The following is a 22,937-nucleotide window of genomic DNA, read 5'->3' as shown; positions in this document are numbered from 1 at the left end:
CAAGAAAGCAGAAATAGATGTTTTTCTGGTACTCTCTTGCTTTTTCCATGATCCAGCAGATACTGGCAATTTGATCTCTGGTTCCTCTGCCTTTTCTAAAACCAGCTTGAACATCTGGAAGTTCACGGTTCACGTATTGCTGAAGCCTGGCTTGGAGAATTTTGAGCATTACTTCACTAGAATATGAGATGAGTGCAACTGTGCCGTAGTTTGAGCATTCTTTGGCATTGCCTTTCTTTGGGATTGGAATGAAAACTGACCTCTTCCAGTCCTGTGGCCACTGCTGAGTTTTCCAAATTTGCTGACATATTGAGTGCAGCACTTCCACAGCATCATCTTTCAGGATTTGAAATAGCTCAACTGGAATTCCATCACCTCCACTAGCTTTGTTTGTAGTGATGCTTCCTAAGGCCCATTTGACTTCACATCCTGGCTCTAGGTGAGTGATCACACCATCGTGATTAAGCGGGTCATGAAGATCTTTTTTGTACAGTTCTTCTGTGTATTCTTGCCACCTCTTCTTAATATCTTCTGCTTCTGTTAGGTTCCTACCATTTCTGTCCTTTATTGAGATCTTCTTTTTTCAGCATCAGCCTTTCTCATTTCTTATTACTGGATGTATGGCTATAACAGAACATACTGGCTTCAGACTGAAATACATCTTAAATCCAAAAACATCTAATTTTACCTCTTAGATAAAGAATTACATTAAGACTTATTTCTGTGGTTAGAGGACCAATGATATGCTGACTTTTCTCTGCTGTTGCCACATTGCTGTTGAAAAGTGGGTCTGGTCCTTTACAGCTGGGTAAGGGCTCTGCTGGCCTCCCTTGGAGGCTCAGTGGTTAAAAAAAAAAAAAAAAAAAATCCACCTGCCTATGCAGAAGACACAGATTCTATCTCTGCATCGGGAAGATCCCCTTGAGTAGGAAATGGCAACTCACTCCAATATTCTTGCCTGGGAAATCCCATGGACAGAGGAGCCTGGTGGGCTACAGTCCATGAGGTCACAAGTCGGACAAGACTTAACTGAACAACAACAACAAAGGCTCTTCTGCTTGTAGAAGATGATAGCGTTACTGGAGGTGGGAGGCACAGCGCTCTCATGTGAACGCAAGCAGAGGTTATCTAGGTTCACAGCTAGGCTGAATCATGCTCTCAGTTCAGGAAAAATAAGATTTGATCTCATGTCCCAGGCATGATCAAGTATGGAAACACATCTTCAAGACTGGATGGTAGGCACACACTTTGATTTATAGATTTACAAAGTGCCCTTGCACACATTAGGGTTTTCATTGACTCTCACGCCCTGCTTCTACGCCATCTCACCAATGCCTCTCCAACTGCACAAATTTTCTTGTTTCTCAAGCCTTTTCCCCCTCTTCCCCTGCCCGCCCCAGTTTTCCTCTTACTAAGAAAGACATTTAAAAATAAAGACGCCTCAGAAGCCAAGCAGATTTGTCTGATGGGAGGAGATTCAGATGAGGGAGTATATGGAAGGAAGGTGTGTGGGGGGAGGGGGACTGCACAGAGCCTGCTGTGCTGTGCTTAGTTGCTCAGTCGTGTCTGACTCTCTGCGACCCCATGGACTGTAGCCCACCAGGCTCCTCTGTCCAGGGGTATTCTCCAGGCAAGAACACTGGAGTGGGTAGCCTATCCCTTCTCCAGGGGAACTTCCCAACCCAGGGATCAAACCCAGGTCTCCGCATTGCAGGTGGATTCTTTACCATCTGAGCCACCAGGGAAGCCCAAGAACACTGGAGTGGGTAGCCTATTCCTTCTCCAGTGGATCTTCCTGCCCCAGGAATCGAACCGGGGTCTCCTGCATTGCAGGAGGATTCTTTATCAGCTGAGCTACCCAGGAAGACCACAGACCTTACAGATTAATATAAGAACTCTGGCTTTGACTCTGACTGACAAGAGCAGCCATTGGACAGCTTTGAGCAGAGGAGTAATGTTATTTGATTTACACCTTAACACAATCTCTTTGACTGATAAAAGCTGAATAAGAGACCTGGAGGGGAGGGCAAATTAGAATTAAAAAGATCTCTAAGAGGCTACTGGGACAATCCCAGTAAGAGATGGATAATAGCAATGGAGGTGATGAATAGTAGTCAGATTCTGCATATATTCTGAAGGCAGGCCTACAGGATGCGAGAAGAGTCAAGGATGACTCCATAGTTAAAGACAGAGTCATCGTGACCCAATGCAGGAAGACTACAGGAAGGACTTGGAACAAGCAGGAACTCATACATGGTAAGTGGGAGGTATCATCAGGCGTTCAAGTGCAGATGTCATGTAGATAAGTGAAAGAAAGAAAGAAATCACTCAGTCGTGTCCAACTCTTTGCCGCCCCATGGACTGTAGCCCACCAGGCTCCTCCATCCATGGAATTTTCCAGGTAAGAGTACTGGAGTGGGTTGCCATTTCCTTCTCCAGGGGATCTTCCTGACCCAGGGATCGAACCTAGGTCTCCTGCATTGCAGGCAGACGCTTTACCGACTGAGCCACCAGGGAAGCAGGTCTTCAGGGACAAATTCCAGGCTGGAGATACAATCTGAGAGTCCTTCGCAAATAGATTATGTTTTAAGCTGTAAAACTAGATAGAATCACTAAGGGAGAAAGTGAGACAGGCAAAGGAAGAAATCTAAGGACTGATTTCCCTCTGATAGGAGAGACAAGAAAGAACCAGCAAAGGAAACACACACAAAAAGGTGGAAGGTGGGGGGTTGACTGAAGAAAACTCAGGAGTGTGTGCTAATTCTAGAAGCCTAAACAAAGTACTAGAAGGGGGAACAAGTGATTATGTTGAACACTGATGACAGATCAAATAACATGAGGACTAAGAAAAGCCCTCTGGATTTGATGATGAGGAAGTCAATGGTGACCTTGACAAGGACAGGTTTAGCAGAACAGTGAGAGAATGCTGAAGACAAAGGCTTCACAGGAGTCAGAAGAAATGAGAGGAGACTTGGAAAAGGCAAGTATGGCCCATTCTTTCTGCTAGAAAGGAAAGGAGAGAACTGGGGCAATTGCTGAAAGGGGGTGAGGGTCAATAAGGCTTTATTATGAAATATATGCCAGCGTGTTTCTACATCTATGGGGAAGAGTCAACAAAAGGGAAATTAATGATATAGGAGTCAAAGGAGAGAACTGCTAGAATAATGTTTCTGAGTTTGCAAAAAAGGATGGGATCTAATCCATATGAGTACAATTGGCCTTCGCTAAGACAAGACATCTCACCCTTAGCTGGAGGAGAAAAAAGCAGCATGTATGTGTCCAGACGCAGGTTTCCCCAGTGGCTCAGCAGCAAAGAATCCACCTGCAATGCAGGAGATGCGGGTTTGACCCCTGGGTCGGGAAGATCCCTTGGAGGAGGAAATGGCAACCCACTCCAGTATTCTGGCCTGGGAAATCCCACAGAGGAGCCTGGTGGGCTATGGTCCATGAGGTCGTAAAAGAGCTGGACACAGCTAAGAGACTAAACAACATGTGTCCAGAGGCAGACAGGTAGGTATGTGTACCCGAGTGTTCTTTCAGTGGCTCCTTTTGCCTTGGTGCACGTAAGAACTAGAGAGAACAGGAAACAAAGAGGTCTTCAACCAGTAGGTCCCAGCATGTGCCTTACACACAGCACTGAAAAGTACACCCTGAGATTTCAAAGGAGATCAGATCCAAGGCCCTCCAAAGCCTCATTCACACTAATCTGGTCAACCCAACACAAAGCAGCTGTTCCTGCATTTTCCCTTTGCTTATAGGAGACCATGGCTTGCTCCTGGCACTGTTACATACTCCATTCTTACTGGCACTACCATGTTCCTCAATCTGGCTCCAGCCAACAGGAAAGGAAACCCTGCTGGGAATTGCCTCTATACTTCTCTGCCCTTCAGCTCTGTCTTGGGAATGAAGGAGAGGGTGTTATCTGCTTGTTGACTTACTGATACAGCTCTAAGTAAAATGACTGCAGTGGAGCTTGGTAATTGCTAATCATCTGTTAAATCCATTACTCTCAAATGTATCTTCAGACATTTTAAATCAAGGAGGAATTGTGCAATAACTGTGTAGTCCTACATGTAGGACAGAGCCCAGTAAATAGTCACTCAAGCAATGCAGTACATAGATGAGTTTTAAAAGCAAGGGCTTAAGATACTTGAATCAATATAAACCCAGAATATTTGATAGTTATTTTTGTCAGATTGATTTTAAAAATAACCTCTCATAAAAATAAAACCAATGGGAGAATAATGCTACAGACAAATGACAATATGTCTAAGTTGAGGTTTTTACAGGTTTTTTTTTAAAAAAAAGAAGCAAAAAAGAAAAATGTCTTCTGAAACAAAAGTACCATTCACTGCATGGTATGCCACCAACAGCACATTCAATACACATGAACTTCACTCCCTTGGTCAATAGTTCTGGCATTTAAAATAACTCGGTACAAGTAAGATCTCATAGTAATTTTCTCTTTCAATTGCAAAGCTGAGTCAGTTGAAACTGTAACAGTCACATAAGGAACTACAATAACCAGTACTTTCCATAACTAAGAACATTTTACATTCCAGAAGTTAGCACTTATAGAATTACATTCCTAAAAGCACCACATCAATATATAATCTCCAAATTATTCTAGATTATAGTGTATTAAAAATTTCAGAAGGTTTTTATGTATCATGTAAATTACAGAACAGGATGTTAAACTGCCATGTAATGGCATGTATTAAATGCACTGCAAACAAATTCAGTGTAATATCAAAAATCATTGTTGGCTATATGAAAATGGTAAAATTCCAAATCAACCTACTCAATACAAGTTCTGGAATTTTAAAAGGCCTATTCTTTTAACCATGTCTCTTAAATTCTCCATTAAATACCTGTTCATAACTATATTCCCTAAGTGCCCAGAATGGGTTGCCTATGACATGCTCAACAGTTAACTGCTGAAATAGCATTTTAAAATGAAGAAAATTCAGGAGTGCAGTACCAGGAGAAATAGATGGGGACTGACCAAATGCAAAATGACTTTTATCATAAAATCTCTTTAACCAGTATTAAGAAGTATTATTTTTCACAGTTTATTCCAGAACCAGTCATTTAAGTGAGCAAAAATGTCTCTTAAAATCTGTGTATTCTTAACTTCAGTATAAGAGTTCACCTAGCCAAAAAAAGAAAAAAAAGGACTTCATAAGCATTTGTGTAAACAATGGTTCTGCTTACACAGGGCTGTTACTGTGTCAACAACTGATAAAGTACACGCAGAGCATTTTAGTTTTTAAAAGGCACTTTTACACACTGTTAGAGTTCATTAAATCTTCCTAACAACAGTATGAGGAATGCATATATATTTAAACTGAAGATCATAAAGTTTAAGTAACTTGCCAAAGGTTAGCAAAAGAATAAAAAACTGAAACCAAGATCTTTTAACTTGGAACCCTGTAAGCTTTCCAACCCATGGCATTGCCAATAACCAAAACACCCAGTAACACTGTTGACAGCAATTCACAATCAACAGTCTTAGAAGCAGTTGTTCAGTCGCTCAGTCATGTCCAATTCTTTGCAACCCCATGGACTGCAGCACACCAGGCTTCCCTGTCCTTCACTGTCTCCCAGAGTTTGCTCAAACTCATGTCCACTAAGTCAGTGGTGCCATCCAACCATCTCATCCTCTGCTGCCCTCTTCTTTTGCCCTCAATCTTTCCCAGCATCAAGGTCTTTTCCAATGAGTCAGCTCTTTGCATAAGGAGGCCAAAGTATTGGAGCTTCCGTATCAATCCTTCCAATGAATGTACAAGGGTTGACTACCTTTAGGATTGACTGGTTTGATCTCCTTGCAGTCCAAGGGACTCTTAAGAGTCTTCTAGAGTACCACAGTTTGAAAGCATCAATTCTTCAGTACTCAGTCTTCTTTACGGTCCAACTTTCACATCCATACATGACTGCCAGAGGGTCTCACATTTCTGGGTAGATGGGGTTACTACACTGATGGGCCAGACAGATGAGGGAGGGCAAGCAGAGCTGCCTGGACCACAGCAAAGCATTTGTTATAAAACCATCCCTTGGACTCCTGTCAGGAATGACATCACTATAAAATGGTGAGATTGTTACACAGACTAGGAACCTGACTGCAACCACACCCTCCAGGAGAAGGGTTTCTTTTTTTTAAAGATCTCTTCTGTTCCTAACCTGCTTAGAGCTAAGATTCTCCGCTATGAAGAGTGTACCTAGAGCAGCTGTAGAGCTGGCTTGGTTTTTTATCAGAAGGCCCAGTTTCAGCTCCAACCTACTGCCTCAAGACTTAAAAAATGAACAAGGTCCATGTACTGTGATTTCTCCCAATATCTAGTGTCCTCTTCTTCCTTAGTAAGAAACCCACTTTGTTAACTGAACTCACTGCCCTGCATCTTCTTAAAAAATTTTTTATTTTATGTTGAAACATGGTTAATTAACAATATCAGTCAATCCTAAAGGAAATCAGCCCTGAATATTCATCGGAAGGGCTGTTGCTGAAGCTCCAATTCTTTGGCCACCTGCTGCAAAGAGCCAACTTGTTGGAAAAGACCCTGATGCTGGGAAAGACTGAGGGCAAAAGAAGGTGGCAGCAGAGGATGAGATGGTTGGATGGCATCACCAACTCAGTGGACTTGAGTTTGAGCAAACTCCAGGAGATAGTGGAGGTCAGGAAAGCTTGGCATGCTGTAGTCCATGGGGTCACAAAGAATCAAACACGGCTTAGCGACTGAACAAAAATGAACACCATCTTAAACTCTATTGCTCAGTCTTTCTGGCAGCTGTGACCACATGACTAAGTTCTGGCCAAGATGGAAGTAATTTAAGGAATTCACCGGGTCTCCTTAAAGGGAAGGGCACAGTCCTATTTTCTGCTTGCTTATCTGCTTCCTTCCTCCTAACTAGAATTTGGTATTTGGAACAACCCCCAACACTTGAAACTGCCATGTAGTGTTTTTTCAAAAGCACCACTAAGTATTCTAAGGTGACTTCTGGATAAGAACTGCCAGTTTAGGGGCTTCGCTGGTAGTCCAGTGGTTAAGAACCTGCCTTGCAATGCAGAGGACGTGGGTTCAATCCCTGGTCCAGGAAGATTCCATATTCATGAGGCAACTTTAAGTCTGCGAGCCACAACTACTGAGCCCACATGCTGCAACTACCGAAGCCCATGCACCTAGAGTCCGTGCTCCACAAGAGAAGCCACCGCAGTGAGAAGCCTGCACACCCCAACTAAAGAGTAGCCCTAACTCGAGGCAACCAGAGCAAGCCCGTGCACAGCAAGGAAGAACCAGTGCAGCCAAAAAATTAATTAATTTTCAAAGAAGAATTGCCAATTCAGGAGAATTCCAATTTAGTTAAAAAATATTTGCTGGGCATGTACTACTCTATTTCAAGGTAGGGCTAGGGATACAAAGCAGAAGAAGAGATTGGTGAATCCTTGGATAATTTATTAGTCCAGAAGGAGAAAAGACAGCCGCTTCACACTCCTACCCAGTACACCTATTTAAAATGCAAACTCAGCATTATTTTTAACCTTTTTAATGGCTCTTTATTTGCTTTCCCTTACAGTCTCCAAAGTGGAGTGTGTTTATCCATGAGACATACAAATATTAGAAAGTCTTTTATATTTACTTTTGTAAAAAATGTTAGAATGTATGTTACATATACAAATACGATATAGACAAGACTGACAACGGTGCCATCACATGCATCTCCATGGATCACCTGGTCAAGGGTCAAGTGCAGGATGCCCAGTAACTTCAGGGAAGAGTGGTGACCCCACTCAGAGGCTGACCGAAGCGGCTGCTTTCAGGGTATCGTGATGCACACTGCACTTCGTAAGAGCGTGGTTATAAGGACTTATGGACTGTATTATCTAGATTTATAGTTAATTCACAAAATACAACCATAGCATCAAGACCATGCCAAAAGAACTCCAGACTGAAGATGATACTGATGATGGTAACAAAAGGAGCAAAGAGAATAGAGCAAAGGCTTCTACTGCCAGCAGGAGCTCTTTGTCAGCTACCCTGATTAAAAAACAAAACAGAGCACATATAATCAGATGACAATAAGCCAGTTCTCCAGAAGACCATATAAAATATGGATGTATGTAGAGATATATATATACACACACACCCCCCTAGAAATCTGCATGTGTGCAGGTCACCCTCTATTCATGGGTTATTGGTAGCAACTGTGGTAAAAAACCTGCCTGCCAATGCAGGAGATGTTAGAGTCCCAGTTCAATCCCTGGGCTTCCCTGGTGGCTCAGTCGGTAAAGCGTCTGCCTGCAATGCAGGAGACCTAGGTTCGATCCCTGGGTCAGGAAGATCCCCTGGAGAAGGAAATGGCAACCCACTCCAGTACTCTTGCCTGGAAAATTCCATGGATGGAGGAGCCTGGTGGGCTACAGTCCATGGGGCCGCAAATAGTCGGCCATGACTGAACGACTTCACTTTCTTTCTTTTGATCCCTGGGTCGGGAAGATGCCCTGAAGAAGGGAATGGTAACTTATCTCAGTATTTTTACCTGGGAAATCCCATGGACAGAGCCGCTTAGTGGGCTACAGTCTATAGGGTCACAAAGAGTCAGACGCGACTGAGCACATGTGCATGCATTATGTCTTGAGATACAAACTAATAAGCACATGAAGTCATGACATTTTTCTCACCATTTACAATCTGAGCATCCAGCAGCTGAAGATCTGAGGAGGTTTACTTACAATCATAAGACATACAGAAATTTTAGCCTTTAAATTTCTTCACTAAATGTAATCAAATATTTAGCAGTCTTTTAATGGTTTTTAATAGAAAAAACAAAAAGCTACATCACTTAAGAAAACACTTACTCTCAAAGTACAGAAAACAGCAGACAGAAGATAATGTGATGAAAAATTCAGATATATTCCTATGTCAGAAAATACTGCTGTAAGATAGAAAAAACTGCTGAAGATATTTAGAAAAACAATTTAGTGTTGGATATTTGCTCTATAGAAAATTACAGCTGCTTTGAACATGTCTTGGCTAAACCATGTTAGAGTAATGAACTACAAGAATTAGGTTTGTTTTTTTATTTAAATGAACCTCTAAGGGAAAAATGTATCAAAGAAGATATATTTTCAATAATAATTAAATAAAAATGTTTTATGGAAAAATTGTGTATATATATAAATGTATATAAATGTAATATCCTGATGAAGCAGTTATTTTGACCAAAGGTTTTTACACAACAACCCAATTTTAAAATGAGCAAAGAACTTGAACAGACTTTTCTCCAAACATATACAAGTAGCCAACAAGCAGAAGAGGCTCAATATCTTTAGTCATTAGAAGAATGCAAATCATAACAATGACGTATCATTTTACACCCACCAGGAAAGTAAGTGTTAGCAAAGATGTGGAAAAATAGAATCTCTGTGCCCTGCTGGTGGGAACGTAAGATGGTGCAGATACTGTGGAAAACACTGCAGTGGTTCCTTGAAAAAGCTAAACACAGAATTACCATATGACCCAGAAACTTCACTCTTAGGTATATACTTGAAAGAACTGAAATGTGTCCAAACGAATACTTGTGTCAAAATGTTCAGAGTAACACTATTCACAATAGCCCAAAGGTAAGAACAACTCAAATATCCATAAATGGATGAAGGAATAAGATGTGTTACAGACATACAATGGAAAACTATTCCACCGTGAGTGAGAAAGTCCTGATTCACGCTACAGTGCACATGATGCCCGAAAACAGCTAGAGAAGTAACACTAAAGGCCACACGTGAATGATTTCACTTCCAGGAACGGCCCCAAACTGGCAGATCCACATAGACAAACACAGATTAGTCATTTTCATGGGCTGGGAGCAGGACTGGGCATGGGGCTCTTTGCGACCCCTTGGACTGTAGCCCACCAGGCTCCTCCGTCCATGGGATTTTCCAGGCAAGAATACTGGAATGGGTTGCCATTTCCTTCTCCAGGAGATCTTCCCGACCCAGGGATCAAACCCGGGTCTCCTCATTGGAGGTAGACGCTTTACCGTGTGACTGCTTAATGGGTACAGGGTTTTTGTTTTTGTTTTAATTGGAGAATGATTACTTTACAATGTTGTGTTGGTTTCTGCCATACAGCAACATGAATCAGTCATAGGGATACATATGTTCCCTGCCTCTTGAACCTCCCTCCCACCCTTCTTCCCATCTCATCTCATCCCCAGGGTTCTATTTTGAAGTGATAAAAATGTTTTGAGTGACAGTCAATGCAAAGAAATAGAGGAAAACAACAGAATGGGAAAAACTAGAGATCTCTTCAAGAAAATTAGAGATACCAAGGGAACATTTCATGCAAAGATGGGCTCGATAAAGGACAGAAATGGTATGGACCTAACAGAAGCAGAAGATATTAAGAAGAGATGGCAAGAATACACAGAAGAACTGTACAAAAAAGATCTTCACGACCCAGATAATCACGATGGTGTGATCACTCACCTAGAGCCAGACATCCTGGAATGTGAAGTCAAGTGGGCCTTAGAAAGCATCACTACGAACAAAGCTAGTGGAGGTGATGGAATTCCAGTTGAGCTATTCCAAATCCTGAAAGATGATGCTGTGAAAGTGCTGCACTCAATATGCCAGCAAATTTGGAAAACTCAGCCGTGGCCACAGGTCTGGAAAAGGTCAGTTTTCGTTCCAATCCCAAAGAAAGGCAATGCCAAAGAATGCTCAAACTACCGCACAATTGCACTCATCTCACATGCTAGTAAAGTAATGCTCAAAATTCTCCAAGCCAGGCTTCAGCAATATGTGAACCGTGAACTTCCTGATGTTCAAGCTGGTTTTAGAAAAGGCAGAGGAACCAGAGATCAAATTGCCAATATCCACTGGATCATGGAAAAAGCAAGAGAGTTCCAGAAAAACATCTATTTCTGCTTTATTGACTATGCCAAAGCCTTTGACTGTGTGGATCACAAGAAACTGTGGAAAATTCTGAAAGAGATGGGAATACTAGACCACCTGACCTGCCTCTTGAGAAATCTGTATGCAGGTCAGGAAGCAACAGTTAGAACTGGACATGGAATAACAGACTGGGTCCAAATAGGAAAAGGAGTATGTCAAGGCTGTATATTGTCACCCTGTTTATTTAACTTATATGCAGAGTACATCATGAGAAATGCTGGACTGGAAGAAACACAAGCTGGAATCAAGATTGCCAGGAGAAATATCAATAACCTCAGATATGCAGATGACACCACCCTTATGGCAGAAAATAAAGAACTAAAAAGCCTCTTGATGAAGGTGAAAATGGAGAGTGAAAAAGTTGGCTTAAAGCTCAACATTCAGAAAACGTAGATCATGGCATCCGGTCCCATCACTTCATGGGAAATAGATGGGGAAACAGTGGAAACAGTGTCAGACTTTATTTTTCTGGGCTCCAAAATCACTACAGATGGTGACTGCAGCCATGAAATTAAAAGACGCTTACTCCTTGGAAGGAAAGTGATGACCAACCTAGACAGCATATTGAAAAGCAGAGACATTACTTTGCCAACAAAGGTCTGTCTAGTCAAGGCTATGGTTTTTCCTGTGGTCATGTATGGATGTGAGAGTTGGACTGTGAAGAAGGCTGAGTGCAGAAGAATTGATGCTTTTGAACTGTGGTGTTGGAGAAGACTCTGGAGAGTTGGACTGCAAGGAGATCCAACCAGTCCATTCTGAAGGAGATCAGCCCTGGGACTTCTTTGGAAGGAATGATGCTAAAGCTGAAACTCCAATACTTTGGCCACCTCATGCGAAGAGTTGACTCATTGGAGGCGACTCTGATGCTGGGAGGGATTGGCTGGCAAGAGGAGTAGGGGACGACAGAGGATGAGATGGCTGGATGGCATCACTGACTCGATGGACATGAGTCTGAGTGAACTCTGGGAGTTGATGATGGACAGGGAGGCCTGGCGTGCTGCGATTCATGGGGTCGCAAAGAGTCGGACACGACTGAGCGACTGATCTGATCTGATCTGATTCACCTAAGACATATGAAAGGCTATGTCCACACAAAGATGTGCGGGAGCCAACAACTGGACACAATTCAAAAGTCCATCAAGAGGTGAATAAACTGTGGTACATCCATAAAATGGAGCACTACTCAGCACTAAAAAAGAATGAACTATTGCCCTGAGCAACAACACAGATGGATCTGCAAATAATTAAAGAAGTTGAACCTCTACCATGCCCACAAAGGTACGATTCCACATACGGAGAATTCTAGGAAATGCCTACTGAGCACTAATTAATCAGTGACAGAAAGCTAACCAATAGCTGCCTGTGGACAGGAAAGAGGGTGAGGTACTACTAAGGCAGGAATAAACTTTGGTGAGTAACAGAATTATTCCTAATTCTGAAAATGATGATGGTTTTACAATGTTAACATGCATCAAAGCTCACTAAACTCCATTTTAAATGTGTGCAATTTATTGTATGTCAATTATACCTCAATACAGCTAAAAAACTGAGCATATCTAGCAAGGGCATAGTGAAAAGACCGCTCACTTAGTGACAATGGGAATTTAAACAATACATTTCTTATATACTGTCAAAGAATATGTATGACAAAGAAAAATACTCTGATACTACTGAAGACAATGAAGGATATTAAACTGCATTGTATACTCTATTTATGTATTTGCCAATGAACGGACCAAGACCAATCAAAACCTCCTGCCAGTAGTTGTCAGGTTCTAGTGTTTATATTCTTGCCTATACTTTACAGAATTTTTTTATGTCTTTTGTGTCTCATAATTTCACAATAAGCAAAATATCTTTAAATGTGTCTATTTATGAAGTGATGTTTGCAAACTTTTGCATCAGATTCACAAATATGAAAAATCTGTATTTGCATCAAATACAAAATGATGCTTACTTATAAAGTATTCTCCAATAGTGCAGTGTGCAAGGCTCTCTTAGCCATCTACTATAGGAACCCAATCTGAGATTCTGTTAAGCACACTCTTGCCTCACCATGGCTGCAAAGCTTCTACCTAAAAATAGCTTACTCTTATATAATCACTCACCACAGATTTATATATCTTATGTATCCTTGAAATGCATTTCTCTTTTTAGAGATATGCCACTAGAGGTAAACAATCATTTTTAAAAGCAAAGAAGTTAAATCCTAATCTAAACAGATCTTATTGTCAGATCTTATTCCAGGGCTCTGTAGTTGCAAGTTCTGTTGATGAAAACAGAAAAAGTTATAAATAGCAGAAGAAACACCCTATTGACTCTTAATTTTTTAAATGAACTTTGAGAGATTACTTACATGCAATGAAAAATCAAATTTTAAATGCACAGTTCAGTGAATAGTCACAAACGAATACCCTATGTAACCAGCCCCACTATGAAGATATAGACCATTTCTCTTTGCTCCTTCCCTGGGGTCCCTGCCCTCCTTTACAGTCACCCTCCCTGTTCTTCCCAGGTCCAGCTCTGGCAACCACTGCTCTGATTTCTCTAACTCAGGCGATAGAGTTGTCTGCTCTTGAACTTCAAATAAATGGAATTATGCACAGTGTACTCCTTGGGTCTGGCTTCTTTCGCTCAGTAGAATTTCAGATTCATTCATGCTGCTGCAAGCATGAGCAGTTCTGTCTTTTTCACTGCTGAGGACTAATCCACTGCACAGCCCTGCCACCATCGCTGACTCCCTGTTTCTAATGCCTTCAGCTCTGTCTCCGGAAACACCTTTCTAACATACATGTTGAACACCATTAAGTCCACAGAATTTTGATGGTTTATTCTGTTTTGATGAGTAGTTTTCATGGTTCTCAAACTGGGGGTCGAGGGGATGATACATCGGAATCATAACTAAATAGGTTTTAACTCTATCTGAAGAAAACGTTTTAACACATTACTGACCAGAGATGTTATTACTTACAATATGTCTTTTGTTACACAGACTTTATTGTCTGGAGATCATTCAATATTCATTTACAAAACAAATCGCCAGCCACAGGGGTCAGTTTCTGCAAAAGTCCCCCAGTCAATAATGAGTTAAGTAGATAGCCAGTGGGAATGTGCTGTATGACTCAGGGAGCTCAAACCTGTGCTCTGTGACAATCTAGAGGAGAGGGATGGGATGGGAGGTTCAAGAGCCAGGGGGCACCTATGGCTGATTTATGCTAATGTATGGCAGAAACGAACACAATATTGTAAAGCAATTATCCTCCAATTAAAAACAAACAACTTGTGTTTAATGAATCAAGTGTCTTAAAGCAGTGCTTCCCAAGTTTTGCAAGTCCTGACACGCAGCAGAGACCAAGCACCTGGCGTAGGGTTCCAGCCAGTCGAAGGGTTGAAAACATCATGACTCTTAAGCCCACTACTTGGAAAGGTCTGTTAAGTAACAGTTAAAGAATACATATTCTTGTTTTAATGACCGATATTGATTTTTGCAAAACAAAAACCTTATGAGCAAATAAGATTCTATATAAAATGTTGATTAAGCAATCAAAGTGACTGGAAAAATTTTCAAAGTCTGGCGACAATGAACATGGATTCTAATTTTTCCTACTTCAAGTGCACTTAAATCTTTTGAATTTTTTTTTTTTTTTTCCCAAAAGAAAAAGTAAGCCATGACTGAACCAGTGGCGCCCAAGCACCCCTTCCCAGCAGAGTACGATCTGGCTTCTAAGGAGAGGGAAGTCGATCCTCGCTCGCACTGTGCTGTCAGGCCACAGACACTCATCCGCCGCCTACACCATGCCGGGCATTCCAGGCTGCGGGCGTCAGCAGGGAACGCAGCGGACAAAAATACCTGCGCGCACACGGCTTCCGGTCTACCGTGGGGAGAGAAACAGGTGAAGGCGGGAAACACACGGTGTGTTAAGCGGTGGAAACGCTAAGGACAAAAATAAAGGTGCGAGGGGGAAGGGAGCCCTGGGAGCCAGGGTGTCCAGAGGACTCACCCGGGCAGGCGCCACTGGACTGAAGGCCGACCCGGGTGAGGGCGAGGCAGGCAGGTGTCAGGGAAGAGTGCTCCGGAAGGGGAGGAGCAGAAGTTCCAAGGGAGGAAGGGGCTCACCAGTGAGTCTGTGGCACAACAGGAGGCCACCGTCCTCTGAACAAAGTGAGCTGGGTGAGAGGGAAGCAAAGGAGAGGCCGGAGAGGCAGCCTCACCCCACAGGGCATCATACGGGACTCGTGCCAGGCTCATTTCTGGGGGACATGTTTTCAAGACAATACCCGCAGGGGCTCTGTGAAGAGTAAGAAGGAAGGGTCTGGAAAGGCTGACACACGAGTAACTGCGGAAGGAACTTGGAGATGTCTGGCTTGGGGAAAGGAGGAATTTACAGGATGCTCCAAATACCAGAGGAATGGTCAAGAGAAGTAGTTCCTTTTCAGTAGTTCCCTGGTGGCTCAGAGGTAAAGAATCTCTAAGGAGACTGCAGGAGACTAGGTTTCGATCCCTAGGTCAGGAAGATCCCCCTGGAGTAGGAAACGGTAACCAGCTCCAGTACTCTTGCCTAGAAAATTCCATGGACAGAGGAGCCTGGCGGGCTTCAGTCCATGGGGTCGCGAAGAGTCAGACACAATGGAGCGCCTGAACGACGACAAAGAGTTCCTTTTACTTTTCTGTGAAAAAGTCGCAGAGCAGATTTGAAATCATGAATTAAAAAGGAAAGGAGAAAAGAAAAACCTCATCTTAATTTTTTAACTTTCTAGTATTCATCATTTTCCTACAGTGGAATGGGGGGCCCTAGAAGATTATCCATGTGTAACAGCAGTAGCAGCACCTGGAAGAGCAGGAGCTGACATCCAGGTATGTCTTCCATGCGTCAGATGCTGTGGCAGTAAATACTTGGTGCGCCACCTCATGTGACCCTCCCACAATCCTATGAAGTAGGTTTCATTAATTATGAGGCAACTCAAGCTCACTGAGATGACATGACCCGCCAAGGACTGCAGAACCAGTAAATGATGGAGCCCGGGCTCAAACCCAGGTCTGTTTGACTGAGGCTCCAAGCCTGTAACCACCGGCACCCACCACCTGTATGCCCATCAATGGCAGTGTTTACACAGCATGTAAAAAAAGTACCTCTCGCTAGCAGGAAGTTGGAGATAAGATTCTTGCAAAGGGAGGAAAATTATATAGCCTCTAAGATCCCTTTTTATAATTTTGTGGTTACGTTTTCCCAAGTTTCCATCTTATTTTTAAAATATTCAGAGTTTATAGAAATTCTGTACTCCTAAATATGACTAAAGATTAAATAATAATAATTTCACTACAGAATATGTTAAATTCCCAGTCCAATTCTAACACTTTAGAATTATCATGCTCTGGTCTTGACTAACACGTTACTTGATTACATTTATTTGATTACTTCCCTTGCACAACTGAAGGTAGGCCTGACTTTTCTCAAGTACAGCTGATCCTTGCACAATGCAGGGGTTAATCCACTGTTACTTATAATCCTCTTCCCATATCCAAGATTCTTTCACATCTGCCGATTCTACCAACTACAGACCATGTAGTACTGTAGTATTTTCTATTAGAAAATAATGGCATGTAAGTGAATCCATGCAATTTAAACCCACAGTGTTCAAGGGTCAACTGTGTTTCAGTTTCCTTGTCTCATCCTTTATATCTTCCATGATTCAAACATATCTTCGCTTTCATTTTCCTATGCAAACATAATTCTTTTCAACTGAGCAATTATCTTTCAAAATACAAATCAACATTTAGTATCTAAAGTACAGAAAGATAGTATTAAAGAAGAATACACATACATGGACTTAAACCAAAAGTCTAAAGTCCATGGAAACCTTAAGAATCATCTGTGGTTTGTGTGGCTGTTTTTTACTGGCTGGAGGAAAAAGAAGGGACTAAGGAGAATTGAGAGTGTGCATCCTTCACCACACGTCAGCCAGGGCAACTTCTGAATGGTTTGACAAGAGGAAGCCTACTGCTCTGAAGGTCAATTATGAACCAATGTAAGAAGAGAGAGTCTGGCAACCATAGGGTTAATATGTGGATGGAAAACAGGATTAACTCCACTTATAAAAAATTCTTTTTTTAACCCAATAGGATGGCTACCATAAGAACAAAAACAAAACCCAGAAAAGAAAAAGTGTTGGTGAAGATGCAGAGAAATTAGAACCCTTGCACACTGTTGGTAGGAATGGAAAACGGTACAGCCACTATGGAAATCAGTATGGTAAGTCCTCAAAAACTAAATAACAGAAAGACCACATGATTCAGCAATTCCACTTCTGAGTATACACGGAAAAGAATTCAATGCAAAGACACAAAGAGATATTTGTACACTCATGTTCACAGGAGCATTATTCACAACAGCCAAAAGGCTGAATCAACCCAAATGCAATACTGATGGATGCGTGGATAAACAAAATGTGGTATATTTACATACGATGCAGTATTATTCAGCCTTAAAAAAAAAAAGGACATTTTAACACAAGCTATAACATGGATGGACCTTTAAGGAATTATGCTGAGATAAGCCAGTTAAAAAAAGACAAATAATGTATGACTCCACTTATATGAGACTCCTAAAGTAGTCAAATTCAGAGACAAAAAAGTAGAATAATGATTTCCAAGGGCTGGGAGGAGAGGAGAATGATGAGTTATTGTTTGATGGATCTAGATCTTCAGTTTAGGAAGATGAAAAGAGTTTTGGAGATAGATGGTGGTGATGGTTACGCCACAGTATGAATGTACTTCAATGCCACTGAATTATACACTTATAAACGGTTAATATGGTAAATTTGATGCTATGTGAATTTTACAACAAATAAAAATAATTAAACCTTTTTCTGCAAATAAAAAATATAAAGTTAGTTTGATTTGCATTAACATGAGAAAAAAAAGGCTCCCATTGTAACATCCATTATACAGTGTAAATTGGGTTCTTGCAATGATCTATTACAAAGTCAACTAAATATCAAAATGTGTATGTTCTTCACATAAGATAAAACCACAGTTATTAAGTACAAATCTATTCCAAACATTTTAACAACTATTTACTTAGAATTTACTACTTGCAGAAAAATACTCAAATTACCATCATGGTATCTGAATGCACTCTGAGGCCCAGCCACATCCAGTTGGTTCACAAGAGAATGCTGTAATCTGTGACTTCTGAACCATGAAAACAGAATGACTTCAGGCGCAGATTAGGGTAGGACCTACAAGCAATGGCGTCTACACAGACACCGCGGACAAGTCACAAACCTGGGGCTGAATTCTCTTAAGGCCACAACAGAAAGTGAAATACAATTATGCCCTTTTAATTATCCACAAGGAAAAAAAAAAAAACAAAAAAACTGGTTCTTCAGGGAAAACAAATTCCCTCTTTGCCCTTGACTCTAATTTCTCATTCAGTGTAATATATAAGGGGATTAAGAGTATTTGCAGAATAACCAATAATGCCACTTTCAGCTCTTAAAATGCCTCCTCAATAGAAATCAAAGGTGTAATTGCAACTTAAAATTCAGTGAGGGACATTTTTCAGAAAATCAAGAAAATATAACCCAGGCTGTAGCATTCTGATAGTCTCGTTTAATTTTAGGATGAAATTTAGAATATCTAGAGACATGGATAAATTCTATGTATTCCAAAAAATGTGATCTCTACAACAAGCAAAATGTTCACAAAAAGATAGTGTTTCCTGTTGAAGACCTGGAATACAGCTATTCTGTGCAAAATGTGAAGACACTGCAATATTCTTGGCCATCTGCTTATTTTTAAAATTGTTATCCTTTTGTCGAGCTGAGAAATTAGCTTATAAATGGCCAGTTCAGCTTCGAAACAAGGTGAACTGTCTTCTCTATAACGGATGAATTTTCCTAATTCAAGCTGTGTGTGATATAGTAGCTTGTTCTTCAGCATAGCAATTAGAAGCAGATTCCTGGTTCTGGCTCTAAGAGTAGCCCCTTCTAACTACACAAACTCGGGGAGGTATCAAGCCCTCTCCCCAGACCCTACTCTCATCTGTAAAAATGAAGAAGAGATCGACCGTATCAGTTATTTCAAACTCTGTTGTTTGGAGGCATCACAGTGGAAGAGGTGTCTTTACTTTTCTCTCCGTTGTACACTCCCATCTACCTTTGTGGTTGCTTAGTCTCTAAGTTGTGTCCAACTCTTTGCAACCCCAAGGACAGTTGCCTACCAGGCTCCTCTGTCCATGGAATTCCCAGGCAAGAATACTGGAGTGGGTTGCCATTTCCTAGTCCAGAGAATCTCCCTGACCCAGGGATCAAACCAGAGTCTCCTGCTTGGCAGGTGGATTCTTTACCACTGAGCCACCTGGGAAGCTTGGGATCTACCTTCAGTTCAGTTCAGTCGCTCAGTCGTGTCCGACTCTTTGCAACCCCATGAATCACAGCACGCCAGGCCTCCCTGTCCATCACCATCTCCCAGAGTTCACTCAAACTCACGTCCATCAAGTCGGTGATGCCATCCAGCCATCTCATCCTCTGTCATCCCCTTTTCCTCCTGCCCCCAATCCCTCCTAGCATCAGAGTCTTTTCCAATGAGTCAACTCTTCACATGATGTGGCCAAAGTACTGGAGTTTGAGCTTTAGCATCATTCCTTCCAAAGAACACCCAGGGCTGATCTCCTTTAGAATGGACTGGTTGGATCTCTTTGCAGTCCAAGAGACTCTCAAGAGTCTTCCTTAGCCCGCAATAAAACCTTAACAGCACCAAAGGAGACACTCTACAATCTAAGACTGAGCCTACTGACTGGTGATTTTAAACAATTCATCCATAACACAAAATAAAGTAACAAAAATAAGTGAAGAAAATACTGAAAGTTTAAATCATTTCTAAGAAATTTTATTAAGGAGAATTATATCCCCAAACTTCATTTGTAATGCAGTTGTTTAGACCCTGGAACAACAAAATCTCCCTCATATCAACATTTTCAGTGCAGGGTGATTTCTCAAGTGCCTCACAAAGGCACAGTGTCCTGAATGCATCAAATAAAACCACAGGTAAAGGAACAGATGGTATCGATGCAGTTTAGGATCCGGCTGCCACATGTAACAGCGTGCCTGTGTCTCCAGCCAGGGAGGCTGTGAGCTCCCCGCCCCAGAGGACGATGGCCTCCCTATGAATCCTGCTGGATCGCTGAGCACAGCTCCTTTCTCTGATCTAACACCCCAGGCCACAAACCACTTTTATGCCACTTCTCTGTCCCTGAATTGAGCACAAAATCCTTTCAAGACATTTTTCTGAAAAATAAGCATGAGAAGGCTCTCTTACATAGGACCGACGGGTTTATGCTTATCTTATTTGAGTCTCGCACTAACTCATGAAGTAGAGAGAAGGCATCTATGTCAATAACCCTGTTACACAGGAGGAATGTGAGGTCCTGAGTCACTAACACTGGAGACCACATTTCAGGACTCTAAGTAACAGCAGCTCATACTCCACTATCTAGGCCACCTCCCTAGGCCTACCCTATCCTCTCCCTAACCTTGCTGTCAGTTGAACTGCCTAAGGAATAATAAAAATCATGACATACAGAATGATGAACCTTTGAGCATCTAAAGGAAATTAGACCCAAGTTACTGGCATCTTCCTCCTTTGCACTGCAGCCAGGGTTCTAAGAAGGAAGGAACAAGACAGACTATGTGGAAGCAGTTAATGGAAGAATTCTCCAGGTATGGAGGTGGGGTGGGGGTCAGAGGGTAGAAAGCTCGGGAGACAGAAGAAAAAAGCAGGGAAGAGGGGAAGGGAAGACGGTCATCCTTCTTCCACTGCATAAAGTATCTAGGGATACAAAAGGGGGGGTGAGAGGGAAAGAGAAAGAAAGTGACCAATGAGGTGGGGAAGAGAAATGGACAGAAATGCCAAGCAATGAAAACAAGGAAAGTTGGATAAGAGAAAAAAAAAACTAAGTCACCAAAACCTTCCAGAAGTTTCAGGTATTTTAAATATTAGGAGGGTGTTATTCTACATATAGGTTTCCCTGGTGACTCAACAGTAAAGAATCCACCTACCAATGCAGGAGATGCGGTTCGATCCCTGTCAGGAAGATTCCCTGGAGGAGGAAATGGCAACCCACTTTAGCATTCTTGCCTGGGGAATCCCATGGACAGAAAAGCCTGGCACCTACAGTCCACGGGGTGGCAAGAGAGTCAGCTACGACTCAGCGACTAAACTCTACATACATTAGCAGCCCTTCATCTGGAATGATGAAGTCTAGGAAATATTTCATTCAAGTCCACAAAATAATCAAAATAATGGATAAAGCTAACCGTGATATATTCACTAAATTAGAAAACACTAGAATTAAACATACAACTTAAAATCTGGAAAAGAATTTTGAACACATCCACTTTAAGGAGACAGAATAAATGTATAGATACTCAAGAATAAAAGATAGAGATAACTACAGAAATTTAAAAGAAAAAGATGAACTCGATAAAAGCTAGATATTTCTTTGAAATATAATCAAAGCCTTAATGAGTCTGAGCTTACAAAGAGAAAAATTCATTTGGAAATGGCCAAATATTAGAAAAAATGGGAAAAGATTAGAAAAGGGAATATATAATCACATAACAAACATAGGTGAAAAAGACAATAAAAGGATATTAAGAACTTCCTTACAACAACATATTTCAAAACCTAAATGGAAAAGGTAAAATTCCTTGAAATATATAATGCGTCAAAATTGACCCAAAGAGAAAAAGAAAACTAAAATAGCACTATAACCATTAAATATATTTAATTAGCAGTCAAAAAATTCACAAAGTTGGTTTTATAAGAAAATTCCACTAAATTTTAAAAGAATTGACCATTTCAATTTTATACAACTCTTTCAGAGAACAGCAAACCGGAACACTCCTGAACTCATTATATGAGGCCAGTGTAACCTTGATATTAAACCCCGATGAGGACAGAACAAAAAAGGAAAACTACAGACCAATCTCACTTATAAACAGATGCTAAAAACCGAAAGAAATGAACTTGAGGCTAATGTTGAAAATAATACATTTTGACCAGATTAAGTTTATTCCAGGTACACGAGGATGGTTTATCACTAAAAAGAATCTAAAAATAGAACTTGCCACCTTAACAAATAAAAGAAAAACCTCATGATTCTCTTGACAAATGAACATTTGGTAAGTTTAACACCCTTTCATGATTTAAAAAACCCTCAGCAATGTAAGAATGAGAGGGAACTTCATTTACCTTATAAATGGTATGCACCAAATATTTTAACAGGCAATCATTAGATTCCTTTTAAACACTAGGGGCAGGGGCTTTCCTGGTGGTCCAGTGCTGACGACTCTGCGCTTCCAACGTAGGAGACACAGGTTCAATCCCACATGCCTTGAGGCCAAAAAAACTTACCACGCACGAACAAAGATTCCTACCATCTGGGCTTCTATTTCAACATTGTCTAGAAGGCCCTACCAGGGCAGCAAGAAGAAAAATATATGAGGTGAAGGACTGAAAGAAAGGAACAAAAGTGTAATTATCCACAGACTGTCTACAGAGACTGAATCCCAGTCTATCTTCATCATTTTTACTTTGTACTCCCCGCTCAATCCTCTGCTCACTGCAGCCAGGCTTCATGCTCTCCTGCTTTGAACACTTCCCTCATCAAAGACACCTGGCTACCAAATCTAACAGATGAGTTTGAGTTGTTTCCTCGCCTCCTGTCCTCTGGGCTCCCTGGTCAAGACTCTGCCTTCTCAGGCTGCTTTTCCTCAGTCCGTTCCACTGGCTCTCTTCCAGAGGTAGAATTCAATCCTTTGATTTCAAGGGACACTTCTCCTAAGTGATGTTTACTTCTTCAGCCTGGATCACCATGTAAAACCCAGGTGACTCCCAATCTAAAGATTCCCAAGTTTTTCCTGGACTAGTCAGGAGGATCTTATTTGCATGTCAGCGTGTTCAAAGGTGAACTCATCCTCCCCT

At 41.4% G+C, this 22,937-nt stretch overlaps 1 protein-coding gene and 2 non-coding genes across 11 annotated transcripts in view; 1 reads left to right on the top strand and 2 right to left on the bottom strand.

Moving 5' to 3' along the window:
- The window catches only part of OSBPL1A (oxysterol binding protein like 1A), a 230,192-nt gene that overhangs the window by 95,750 nt on the left and 111,505 nt on the right, over positions 1-22,937 (bottom strand). The window lies entirely within an intron of this gene.
- On the bottom strand, positions 2,445-2,517 carry TRNAC-GCA. The gene has a single exon. It is a non-coding gene; the product is annotated as a tRNA-Cys (tRNA).
- On the top strand, positions 8,264-8,336 carry TRNAC-GCA. The gene has a single exon. It is a non-coding gene; the product is annotated as a tRNA-Cys (tRNA).

Source organism: Bos indicus x Bos taurus, chromosome 24 (assembly GCF_003369695.1).
Source record: "Bos indicus x Bos taurus breed Angus x Brahman F1 hybrid chromosome 24, Bos_hybrid_MaternalHap_v2.0, whole genome shotgun sequence".
Classification (NCBI taxonomy): Eukaryota; Metazoa; Chordata; class Mammalia; order Artiodactyla; family Bovidae; genus Bos; species Bos indicus x Bos taurus.
The sequence above is the reverse complement of the archived record's forward strand: the minus strand, read 5'-3'. Positions and strand labels throughout refer to the sequence as shown.